At 36.4% G+C, this 13684-nt stretch overlaps 1 long non-coding RNA gene across 1 annotated transcript; it reads right to left on the bottom strand.

Annotated features, from left to right (window-relative positions):
* Positions 1-4661: 4661 nt before the first annotated feature.
* Positions 4662-12285, bottom strand: LOC141407658 (uncharacterized). Its single transcript, XR_012417535.1, has 2 exons — positions 12068-12285; positions 4662-4798 (listed from the first exon to the last, which is right to left on the bottom strand). It is a non-coding gene; the product is annotated as an uncharacterized lncRNA (long non-coding RNA).
* Between the last annotated feature and the right edge of the window lie 1399 nt (positions 12286-13684).

Genomic DNA, 13684 nt, shown 5'->3' with positions numbered 1-13684 from the left:
CTATTTGCAGTACCTTTTTTTTTTTTTTTTTCCATGGAGACAGGGTCTCACTCTGTCACCTAGAAGTACAACCTCTGCCGCGTGGGCTCAGGAGATCCTCTCATTTCAGCCTTCCAAGTAGCTGCTAGGACTATAGGTGTGTGCCATCATGCCTGGTTAATTTTCTTTTAATTTTTTTTTTTTTTTTTAAGAGAGATGAGGTCTTACTATATTGTCCAGGCTGGTCTCAAACTTCTGGGCTTAAGCAGTCTTCCTGCCTTGGCTTCCCAAAGTGCTGGGATTATAGGTGTGATCCACTTCCGTACTGGTGCCCAGCCTTCAGTACTTTTTATTCTTTATGTGCATTCCATTTGTATTTTTATTATGTCTGAAGGTCTCCTTTAGCATTTCTCATAGTGTGTCTCTAGTGGTGATGAATTCTTTCAGCTTTTGTATGTCTAAAAATGTTATTTATTTCAAGTTTCTATTTAAAAATTGTTTTCGCTGAGTACAAAATTCTTAATTTCAGGGTTTTTTCTTTTTTTTTTTTTAGAGTCTCGCGCTTTCCCCCAGGCTGTAGTGCAGTGGCGCGATACTGGGTCACTGCAAGCTCTTCCTCCCAGGTTCACGCCATTCTACTGCCTCAGCCTCCCGAGTAGCTGGCACTACAGGTGCCCGCCACCACAACTGGCTAATTTTTTGTATTTTTTTTTAGTGGAGACAGGGTTTCATCATGTTAGCCAGGATGATCTCAATCTCCTGGCCTTGTGATCCACCCACCTTGGCCTCCGGAAGTGCTGGGATTACAGGCGTGAGACACTGCGCCGGGCTGATTTCAGTTTTTCTTGATGGCATTTTTTGAGTATTTGAGAAACATTGTTTCACTATCTTCTAACTTGTATTGTTTCCCTTGAAAAATACGCTGTAATTCTTTCCGTACTACTCTCTACGTAACATGTCTTTTATTCTCTGGCTCCTGTTGAGATAGCCTCTTTATTACAGTTTAGAGAATTTGATCATGATGTGTTTTGGTGTAGTTGTCTTCACGTCTTTTGTGTTTGGAGCTCATTAACTGTCTTGGATCCGTAAAGTTTTTGTTTTTATAAAATTTGATAAAAATTCAGCCATTATTTCTTCACATATTTTTGTCTTATCCTTTATTTCTTTTGTAGATTTCAATAGAAATTATTCCATATCTCAGTGATTCCCTTTTCTACATTTTTTTGTCTTTTTCTGTTTTTCATTGCATAGTTTACTAGTTATATCTTCTGCAATGTCTAATCTGCCAATAATTCTATTTAGTGAATTTTTTTAAAATCTCCAAGTATAGCTATCATCTCTAGAAATATGATTTGGATTTCTTGTTTATATCATATCGCTACTTAACTTGATCTTTCCTCTAGCTTTTGGAACATCTGGCATGCAGTTAAAATAACTGCCTTTATGACTTTGTCTTCTAATTCTAACATCTGTTTAAGTTCTGGGTCCATTTTGATTGACTGAGCTTTTAGCCTCGTATGAGTCATATTTTCCTGCTTTTTTGCATACCTGGTAATTTTTTATTGGATGCCAGACATTAAGAATTTTATCTTGTTGGGTACTGGATATTATTGTATTTCTCTAAGTCTTCTTGTGCTTTGTTCTTGGATGCAATTAAGTTATTGTGAAACCACTTGATTTGTTTGGATCTGGCTTTTCTGTTAGGCAGGTCCAGAGTAATGCCAAGTTTAAGCCTGTTTTCCATTTCTTAGGCAAGATCCTTTGAGTATTCAACCCAATGCCTTCAGAATTTATCAGTTACCATTTCAGCTGGTGGCCCCAGGCACTTTTTCAGACTCTGTGCAAACACCAGCTACTGTTTATGCTAATCTTTTTAAGAGGTTCTTTCTCCTAACACAGGGAGTTTTCTCACATGCAATGTGTTGATCAGTACTCTTCAGAACATTTGAAAAGTACTGCCTGGAGATCTCTGGCATTCTCTCTCATGCAGCATTCTCCTCTGTTCTTCAAACTTTAGCAGACTTTGCATCCCCAGATTCCTAGCTGCATCGCTTCAATTCAGGAAGACTTCTGGGCTCCCCCTGGGTTTTTCTTCCCTGACTAAAACTTGAAAATGCACCATAAGCAATAAACTGAGGCAAACATAACACTCACCTCATTTGTTTCCCATTTCTCAAGGAAAACTATTCTTTATTGGCTGCTTATATCCAATGTCTTAAAAACCATTGTTTGATATATTATTTCAAATGGTTTAGTTGGTTCTGTCAGGAAAATACAGTGCCTCTAATTCCATCTTGACAGGAAGCAGAAGTCTCAAGTTGAAGTCTATTAGATAGTGCATGCTAACTTAAGACACCTTTGCAAAGTTCTTTTGACTATTTCCAGGAATATCTAAAAGATGTCTTGCATGTGTCCTCCACCACTATCCGTACTTCTCTACCAGAGGCCTAGTCTCACATGTGGCAGTCCTAATCAAAATCCCAAATAAATTTCGGTAGATATCAACAAGGTGATTCTACAATTTACACAAAAGGCAAAGAGAAGAACCATAAGAACTTTGAACAAACAGAACAAAATTGGACAAACAAACCCTAACAATGACAATCCTGGTGAGGTTGCCAAGCAACTGGAACTCTCATTTACTGCTGGTGAAATGCAAAATTATACAGCCACTTTGAAAACCAGTTTGTCTGTTTCTTACAAATTCAAATAAATATGCATTTACCGTATGACCTAGCAATTTCATTCTTGGGGATGGGATTAAAATGAAAACTTATTTTTATACTGATATCCATATGCTAACATTTATGGTAGCTGTATTCATAATCACCAAAAACTGGAACCAATCCGTATGTTCTTCAACAGGTAAACAGATGAACAACCTTCGGGTAATGGAATACTACTCAATGACAACAACGACGACAAACTGTTGATATTTGCAATAGAATGGATGCATCTCAAATGCATTATGCCAAGTGAAAGTAACCAGACACAAAAAAGTATTTGTTGACAGTGATTAGGGCTTAGAGAAGAAGTTGTAAACATGAGGGTATTTGGGGCAATGATGACACTATTTTGTTTCTTGACTGTGATGATGGTTTGTGACTCTACATTTGCCAAAACTCACAAAACTATAAACCAAAAAGAGGGACCCTACTGTATATAAATTAAAAAATTGAATTTAAAAATCTATATACTGAATATTGAAACACCCACCACTTTTGCATGACTCAGTTCCAAGAATGCAGGCAACTAGGCATATTCCCCAAGGCTGGAGACTGGAAAATTCTTCTCTTGAGATATAAAAAGACTGAGTGGAGGATGAGGGCAAGATTTGCATATACTGACATTTGAGAAAATTCTCCTGAAACAGCTGGGCCACTACTATGAAACTCACATGAAGTCCCGGTAGATATGTCCTGCCTGTACACACATATTTCAAATAGTGTCTTATTGTAACCTGGCATCCTATAAGTCATAGGCATTTGAGGAAAGTTTTTGACATGAAAAATAAAAACCAATACAAACCCAAAAGGGAATAAAATTCAGTGAAAATGAGATGATGAACAAAGTTGAAAAAATTTAAAAACCTGTATTTAATATTATTGAAGAGGTAAGAGAATATGTTCGCAATAAAAAAGACATAGCAATTAAGAAATCCTGTTACACACAGGGTAGAAAAAATAAAAATTATCAGAAAGGCTGGAAAGGAAATTACAGAATATCTCCTAGAAAGTGGAACTGAAGAAAAAGATAAAAAACAGGAAAGAAAAATTTTGGAAAGTTACATGATTAATTCAAAATCCTGCATTCAAATAATATGTAAAACAGAAAAAGAGAAGAAAACAGAGGAGAAAAGATTTAGCCAATACAAAATACAAAGAATTTCTGTAACTGAAATTATGAATCCAGCAAAATGAATAAGAAAGGACCTAACTGAAGTGTGTCAGAATGAATTTTTAAAATACAAAAATAGTTAAATTTAAAAATAAATAAGATCCAAAAAGTCTGCAGAGAGGAAAGCCTGGTTGTATTTAAAGAATGAAAAATCAGAATGGCATTATACTTCTTATCTAAGACATTGCAGGCCAGAAGACAATGGAGCAATATCTTCATGTATTCATGGATATGGATTCATATCCAGCTAACCTACCTAAAGTACAAAAGTGATTAAAGATGACATTTTTAGACATTCAAAGTCTCAAAAGTATTACTTGACAATCTCCATGCACTGTTTCTCAGGAAGTTACTAAATAAAGTGATGTAGAAAAATAAGAGTCAAGAAAAACACCAACAGTAAATCTAAGACATAGAGCTCCTCACACAGGAGTGAAACTAAAGGGATTCTCAGTATGCCATCTCTGCAATAGGCCATATCAAAGCATCCAGATTGGAAGAGGAAGATAGGAAGATAAAACAAATATGTCTCCATGGGGAATCAAACTGGAAATAATAGATTACCTGCTATGTTTTACCATGTGGAAAATGGTACCAAAAATAATAACACAGGTTTTATAGTTGACACATTTGAGATAAATTTGTGATGGAAACATTAATACTTATAAATAAAAATGAAGCAAATATCAACTCCAAGGAAAACATATTTTCCTTATTTAAAAAAATACAACCATAAAACAAGATTTTGCTCAGCAGCAAATAATACCTTCATAGCCATAAAAATGTAACACTGATTATTGATTTTATTTAAAATGCATTATATAAGTATATAGAAAGGATGAAGGAAGGAGGGCATGGAGGGGTGGGATGGTCTCATAAAAGTTCCAGGTACTCTCTTTTCATGCCAGGTACGCAATAATGTCTAAAATAGAAAAAAAAAAATCGAAGTGAAAGTAGTATTTAAAATTATATAGATGATCATCAGAAGAAATAACTAAAGAAAATGAAGAGGTTGCTTCTGAGATGTCCACCTGACAGATTAGAGCAAGGGAGTGCTATTCTTTATTAGATGTTTTAACTAAAACAAAAACTCCACACATGCTTTACTTTGATAAAATTCTAATTTTAAAATTTTAACTGCAATCACCTACTGTAAGAATGTCAGAGTGGAAGACTGCAGAATAATATTTTTGGAGAAAAGGGAAGCTGTTTTCTGTTTTTCACATCTGCCTAAGCATAGAGCTAGCCCTGACAGTTTCTAGGGAAGAAAAGAAGCACAGCATGATTCTTAAGTTTCAGACTTTCTTTTTCTTAAAACGTCATTTTCTTTAAAGGAAGCAAAAGAACTCCCATGTTTTAAAGTTTTCGTTTTAACTCTATTTTCTTTTTTGTGGTCTTCTTAAATAGAATTATTTTTCTGCCAACATCAATAGTCACCTGGCACTTTAATCCAGTGTAGTTCTCTACCCTAGACAGCTGACAACCAGCCTATACAATAAGATTGGCCCTGACATTATGAAATTGACATAACTAAATGTCAACATAGATAGGAAAATGTGGAATCAGATTTTAGTAGCCTCAGCCTTTAGACTCTCCAATAAAAAAATTCTGCTCTCTGAAAAGGTCCCAGAATGATATCTCTGAGGCTGAAGTGCTATGCCAAGGTCCATGAGGCTTCAATGGTGAAATGCTTGGTACTGGGTCATGTGGTGAATTTTATAGACTCCAGAGAGACTTCTCAGAGAACTCCAGGGCTGGCTTAAAATGCCTCACACCCCTGAGGGTGTGACTGATAAAATAAAAACATGCCTCTGAAGGTCTCCAAGCACCTTTGGAGACAAATTAATTCTGACTTGTGTGACATTTGTTGGCTCAGACATCTACGAATTTCTCTTATTAGGCACTTTAAGAACACAGAAAATACGGACATTATTAGGGTAGTTTATCACAGGTGACTCAGGTGAAAAAAATTACATTACATTTTATTTGTAAAATGTATATAGGTAAATTTTCTTAAAACCAGACAATTAATCTATGCTTTCAAAATTCATTGTGACTTGTTATATAGATGGCCTCTTATGTTGTCCAAGTTTTTTTCTAAATTTCAGCTTTCTTTTTTCTGGTCTTCTGAATTTTTTTTTCTCCCCAAAGCTATTTGGAAGATACATATTTTATTTCCAGTCTTCAAGCAGTTGTCCTTAAATTTTTAACATGCTTAAATGTAAAACTCTAACATTAATCAATATCATTATCTGCCTCCTGAGTAATATAAGGGCTTAAGATGCTTAAATCCAATCACCCATCTCAAAGCTTACACACCCTTGTTATTCCTTTTACTTTTATTATGTTTGTTTAATTTTCATGTTATTTTTGCGTGTGAACCTGCCACCCAGCATAAGAACTGATATCACCAACAATGCTATTTATGAACACCTTCCTTATTCCATCTCATGCTCAAAGGTAATAAATACCTTGACTTTGTTAATCTTTTTTCATTGTTTTGCTGTTTTAAAAGTCATTTTCTCATATATATTTGTGTGCCTTAAAAAATGTACTATTTAGATTTGTATGTTTTTAGACTTTATAAAAAGTTTCCTAGATAGTCCTCTAGAATGAAGATGTCTTCATTTGACCTTATGTAATTAAGAGTCATCCACATTTTTATGCTCCAGATTATTTTTTACTGTTGTATAGTATTGCATTGTGTGACCATTTTGCAATTTATTTATCTAGTGTCCTGGCAATGAGCATTTGATTTAGGGCAGATGTGGAGATGGGCATTCAGATACGCCTTCAAGAAAGAACTTGTTTTGAGGAGCCAAGTTAGCTGACATCCTGTAGTGGCTGCAGGATTCCTACAGAGGTCATGGTCTCTCCCAGCCATCCCCAACCAACAGCTGAGCACCACAGGGGCACTTGAGTCAGGCTCTTTCTGTCCACAGCAGGTCTCCTCTGGGGTCCTCATCAGACTGGTACAGACTTTCTGTGAGCTGCATTGCAGTCTGAGGATCTTCTTACTCAGTATTTTCTTTCTTTCTCTTTCATAGGTATCAGATCTGCATCACAGTCTGAAGTCGCTCTCTGTCTACTCCTGAGACCCCTCCCTTTTATCCTTCATGAACATTTCCCTCATAAATCCCTTGCACTTCTAATTCAGTCATAGTGTCTGCTGCCCAGAGGACCCAAATAAACAGGGTTAGATGTTTTGCTATCACAACACAACTGCTGTGAACATTCTGGTGGGCAAGAATAATGCCTGTATACAAGAGTAAAATTGCTGAGCTGCAATGTGAATAAGTTCAACTTTTCAAAATGCTAACTGTCTTTCAAAGTTTTTTACCAAGTTGCATAGCCATCAGCAATGTGTAATAGATTCCGCTAGGATGCTACAATACTTGGTGGTCAGGTTTTTTAATATTTGCCAAATGGGCATGACGGCTCACACCTGTAATCCCAACACTTTGGAAGGCTGAGAGGTTCACTTGAGCCCAGGAGTTCAAGACCAGGCTGGGCAACATAGGGAGACCCTGTTTCTACAAAAAATAAAAAATTAGCTGGGTGCAGTGACGTGTGCCTGTGGTCCCAGCTACTCTTGAGGCTGAGGTGGGAGGATCGTTTGAGCCCAGGAGGTTGAGGCTGCAGTGAGCTATGATTTTGCATCTACATTCCAGCCTTGGTGGTGAAGCAAGACCCTGTCTCAAAAAAAAAAAAATGTAAATATAAAATTAAACATTTGCTAATTAATTAGTATAAAATGATATCTTGATCTTGACTCACATTTCATATTTACTGAGCTTCAGCATATCTTTTTGTCTATTAACCATGTGTTTATTTTACTATGTCTATTCATGTTCAGATACATACACACACATAGACACATCTACCTTTCAGTCATGTATATTGCAAATAACCTCTCATTTTATAGCTAGTTACTTCATTTCACTTAAAATACCTTTTGATAAAATATGCTATTAATTTTAACGTGATTGAATTTACAGTCTTTTAAAATATTATTAGTACTTAGTCTAAGCCACCTTTTCATACCACAATATGTTCATCTATATTTTCTTCAAATATATTTTTAAGGTTTTTCTTAGAGAACAAAAACTAGTTTAGGAAAGGATTCATTTTAATCTTTTTTTTCCCAAACAAAATAGATGATTTCTTGACTGAAATATCAAGGGGTTGATATTGTCCAAGTCATAACAGCCAAGCTCATGTGTGCAAAGGCAATAGCAACTATGCTATGACTTCCATCTGGTAGCTATTGTAAGTTACCATTTATTATTTAAAAAAGTTTGTGTTAACCCCATCTTTTATTTTCTATATTTTGATGCTTTGATATCTGGAGCCTCGTTGACCCAGAGGGGACTGCTTCTCCCAGGATTAGGTAATTCCTAGAGACAGTAAACAACTTACTTCATCTACTTACTTTGTTTGAGTTACGAGCGCTTTTCAATGGAAGCCATTCTCTTTATTTGCTGATGTTGCCATAACTAAATAACAATAAAACTTATCTTTTCAAAACAGTATCTTAAATCGAGATGTTAAAATGGAAAAAAATGTGGTGCCTTAGAATAATATACAGAATTTTTAAAGGATTTTAAAAATTTACATCAATTAGTAAAACAGTTCTATAATCAATATCTTCCTAGTATTGTTCATATCCGATTTGAATATCAAGGTTAAACTGCCCTCACAGAATGATTTTGAGAGCGCTGTCTTCCCTCTGCTCCCACCCCATGTATTGGGAAAGTTAATAAAAGATTGGAATGATTTGCTTCTTAAAAGTTTGGTAGAGATCACCTGTAAAACTGGTCCTGAAAACATTTTTAGCTATTGCTTTATTTAATACTTGGGTACAGTAAGTTTATATTTTCTAGGAATTTTTCTACATCTAAGTTTTCAAAGCATATTAGAAAAAGTGTTCTTGACAACATTCTCTTTGCTGCATTTGTATTTATGTCTTTTTCATTCATATTTGTTATCTGTGTCTTCTTTTTAACATTCTTGGGAGATTTGTCTATTTTTACATTATTTTCAAACAATCTATGTTTGTCTTATTTGATCTTCACTGTATCTTTTTCTTTTTCATTGATTTCTGCTCTTATTTTTATTATGCCATCTTTTATCTTATTGTCTAACTTTTTAAATTGGATATTGCATCATTTCAACCTTCTCTTTTTCTAATATACATTTTTTGGATATAAATTTCCCTTGAAGTATTTCTTTGTATTCCACAAGTTTCACTATACAATGTTTTTTATCATTTAGTTTTTAGTATTTTAAATTCTCATTTTGATTTATCTTTGACCTATTAGTTACCTAATTTCCAAATTCATTTAAATTTTTAAAATTTGTTGTTTTATTGTCTAAATTTTGATTTAATTGGATTGTGGTCAGAGAATGTGGTCTATGTGATAACTGTTTCCTGAAATTTTTTTAAGACTTGCTTTACATCCTAGTACATAATCAATTTGTAAATGTACATTGGAGAGTAACTTATATTCATTAATTATAATTTATATTGCCCATTAGTTAAGCTTGCTGTTTCATTCAAATTTTCTATATTTCCTGTTATTCTTGACCTACAAATAATGAGAAAGTTATGTTGAAATTTCTCACCCTGAGGTTGTATATGTCGATTTGTTCTTGTGGTTCTATTAATTTTTTTCACATATGTTTGGTCTGTTACACCAGGTGTATATAGAGCTGTCAAATAATACACTCTCAAATAATACACTGTTTTTTTTTTTTAAATTTCCAACCATGGCCAACCCATCCCCCAGCTTAGATTCAATTTTTATTCAGTCTTTTAACTCAATATTGTCTATTGTCAACCTCACAAATCAGACATCATCATTTTATATTAGTACTATCAATATACATTAGATCTTATATTTATCATCTTAGTTATATGCCATTTTTTCTTACAGCTCAGATCTTCTTTTGGAGATTTTTCTCCTTCCACTTGAAAAACACTTTTTGGAAATTCCATAAGCAAGAATACATTGGCGGTAAATCCTTTCAGATTCATCATATAGAAAATATCTTCTTCATATTTGTAAAAGATACTTTTGCTATGGATGCAATTCTTGGTTTTTTTGTTGGTTTGTTTTCTTTTGTTGTGTTGTGTTTTTGAGACAGAGTCTCATTCTGTCACCCAGGCTGGAGTGCAGTGGCATGATCACAGCTCGGGTTCAAGCAATTCTCCTGACTCAGCCTCCTGAGTAGCTGGAATTTCAAAGGGGCACCACCACACCCGGCTAATTTTTGTATTTTTAGTAGAAATAGGGGGTCTCATCAAGTTGGCCAGGCTGGTCTCGAACTCCTGGTCTCAAGGGATCTGCCCGCTTCGGCCTCCCAAAGTGCTGAGGTTACAGGCATGAGCCAACAAACCGGCATTATTCTTGTTTTATATTTCCATCTATACTTTGGAGATTTTAATATTCTACCATTTTTAGGCTCTATCACTGCTGTTGACAACTCAGCTTTCAATCTAATCATTGTTTCTTCTTGAGTAAATTGCCTTTTTTTCCCCATATTTGGCTGCTCTTAACTACTTCTCTTTCCTGTGTTCTATACTTTTACTGAGACAATTCTAATTATGGATTTTTTTTTATTTACCTAGATAGACATTTTTTGGTCTTTTGAATTGGAGAGATATATTTTTCACCAATTCAGAAAAAATCTCAGGCATTTTAACCTCTCTCTTTTATATTTTGATCTGTTTCTCTAATCTAGAGTCCTCATAATTCTCTCTTCAGCTATGTTTATTTAGCTCTTCAGCCATACCATTAAGTTTTCCATTTAAATCATTATTTTTTTTAATTTGTAGAAGTTAAAGTTGATCTTTGTCCAATTTGCCTTACTCTTAAAAACTTCTATTTTAAAAAATCTATTAAACCTAGTTGTTTTATTTATTGCCTTCTATACTTCTTCATGGGTCCACTTCTGTGTTTGTTATTTCTATTGACTCTCATTCATATTGGCTTGTCTTTGTATGTTCAGGTTTGTGGTGTTGTTTTTTAAGGGCTTACAGTTGTAGGAACTCTCTTATATGGGAGTAGGAGGGCTGGATGGAGGGTGCATTGCTCTAGGAAGAATTTGTCTTTACTTCGGCAAACAATATGAACAGACATTTCTCAAAAGAAGACATTCATACAGCCAACAGACACATGAAAAAATTCTCATCACTCACCATCAGAGAAATGCAAATCAAAACCACAATGAGATACCATCTCACACCAGTTAGAATGGCAATCATTAAAAAGTCAGGAAACAACAGGTGCTGGAGAGGATATGGAGAAATAGGAACACTTTTACACTGTTGATGGGACTGTAAACTAGTTCAACAATTGTGGAAAAGTGTGGTGATGTGGTGATTCCTCAAGGATCTAGAACTAGAAATACCATTTGACCCAGCCATCCCATTACTAGGGATATACCCAAAGGATTATAAATCATGCTGCTATAAAGACACATGCACACATATGTTTATTTTGGCACTATTCACAATAGCAAAGACCTAGAATCAACCCAAATGTCCATCAGTGACAGACTGGATTAAGAAAATGTGGCACATATACACCATGGAATACTATGCAGTCATAAAAAAGGATGAATTCGTGTCCTTTGTAGGGACATGGATGCAGCTGGAAACTATCATTCTCAGCAAACTATGGCAAGAACAGAAAACCAAACACCACATGTTCTCACTCATAGGTGGGAATTGAACAATGAGATCACTTGGACACAGGAAGGGGAACATCACACACCGGGGCCTATTGAGGGGAGGGGGTAGCGGGGAGGGATAGCATTAGGAGATATACCTAATGTAAATGACGAGTTAATGGGTGCAGCACACCAACATGGCACATGTATACATATGTAACAAACCTGCATGTTGTGCACATGTACCCTAGAACTTAAAGTACAACAAAAAAATAAAAAAATTTAAAAAAGCGTTTTTCTCCTGGTAGTTTAAGATGACTTGTTGTTGTAGGATTTTGACCTATCTAGTCCTACATATTACTGTATATATTTTTGACACATAATTAGAGTTTTACACATATGCTTCTGTAGTAGAGTGGGCAATTAAATTCAAATACCATAAACTGATCATAATCTTCTAGCTTGAATATAATTAGCACTCACATTAATTTTTTAAGTTACTTAGGTTTAAGCTTACCATCCTAAGTCTGGCCTCATTGCAGAGTTGAACCAGTACTCTCCAGCACCATTCTCAATCCGCAGGGAAGAGTCTCTGGTCTAGCTTGGATGATGTCAGGTGTGCATCCTCACACTCAGCCAGGTCCTGGGAGCATCCGGCAGTGTGAGTGTCACAGTTTGGCTTCTGCAGATGCTGAGATCGTGTTTGGGTGCAGGGTGTTTATGAGAAATCAACACCTGCAGAAGAGATGGGAAAGAAGCAGGACTGGGTAAAGGGAGAGGTTGAACTGCCATGCAGACCACACAAAGACTCAGTCAACCCTCAGAGTTGTCCCCACGTGGGTCTTCGTGCCCTGAATGATCTGCCACTAGATGCAGGCCACCATAGGAAGGGCACGCCCTGAGAGAAGGGATGCTTTACAGCTGAGGAAGGCCCTGAAGGAGCTGAGAGCACTCCCAGCAGCTGGGGCAACAAATCCCCCTGAGACTCAGATGCTCATTCCTGGGCCCTCCACATGCACCTCATCGCACTGACCTCAGAGTGTTGCTAGGAAGAAAAAAATGGGCTAGAAAATGTGAGATATGGCCCATAAAAAGGACTCAGTAAATGCTGTCTTCTGATGACATTGATGTTAGTTTCACCTGATTTCACCAGAAGACCAATGTTTGTGAGCACTTTTTTTGAGATAGGCCGGAGTGCAGTGGTGCAATCTCAGCTCACTGCCACCGCCACTTCCCAGGTTCAAGCAATTCTCGTGCCTCAGCCTCCCAAGTAGCTGGGACTACAGGTACCTGCCACCACAGCTGGCTAATTTTTGTACTTTTAGTAGAGATAGGATTTCATCATGGTGGCCAGACTGGTCTCGAACTCCAGACCTCAAGTGATCTGCCCATCTTGGCCTTCCAAAGTGCTGGGATTACAAATGTGAGCCACCATACCTAGCCAGGAAGACAGATGTTGGGTAGAGTTAAGCCATATGGTGTGGCTCACCCAGGCCCTGCACCCCATTGGCATACATCGTCCTCTGCTCAGTCACTTTAGCATCTTGGGGAGGGCACCATGTATGCACTTGTGCTTAGACAGTGATTGTGGTCTACACATTTTGTAAGTATACATTGCCCGTTTGAAGGTCTGGTTCATTATTCCTCAGCTGTTGCAATGAAGCAATTTCCTGCTTTTGTAGCATCAATAATAATTATGTTGGCAAGCCTGTAGTTCTAATGTCCAACGTAGCAGAAGAAAAGTCTGTCTTAGCTCTTAGAGAGAGACCAATTTGCCTTCTGTATTTGTTCTCCTTAGGCCCCCAGCAGATTGGATGGTGCCCACCCACATTGAGGGCAGATCTTCCCAACCTAGCCCACTCAGACTCACGCATTAATCTCTGGAAAAGTCCTCGCAGACACAACCAGAATAATACCTACTAGACATTTCTTAACCCAGTCAAGTTGACACCTAAATTAAGTCCACAATTTCACCCCTTATCAAGTTGGCACCAAATGCATCTCCTTAAACCACAATTTCCAAGTAAAGACAAAAACAAGTTAATAGTTTTGCCTAATATGACGCAGCTATCCTTCATACTGTTAAAAACACACTAATCTCTTCTCAGAATATGGCTTTCATGATTTCAATATT

This window comes from Macaca fascicularis, chromosome 9 (genome assembly GCF_037993035.2).
Source record: "Macaca fascicularis isolate 582-1 chromosome 9, T2T-MFA8v1.1".
NCBI lineage: Eukaryota > Metazoa > Chordata > Mammalia > Primates > Cercopithecidae > Macaca > Macaca fascicularis.
This window is presented reverse-complemented; position numbering and strand designations above follow the sequence as displayed.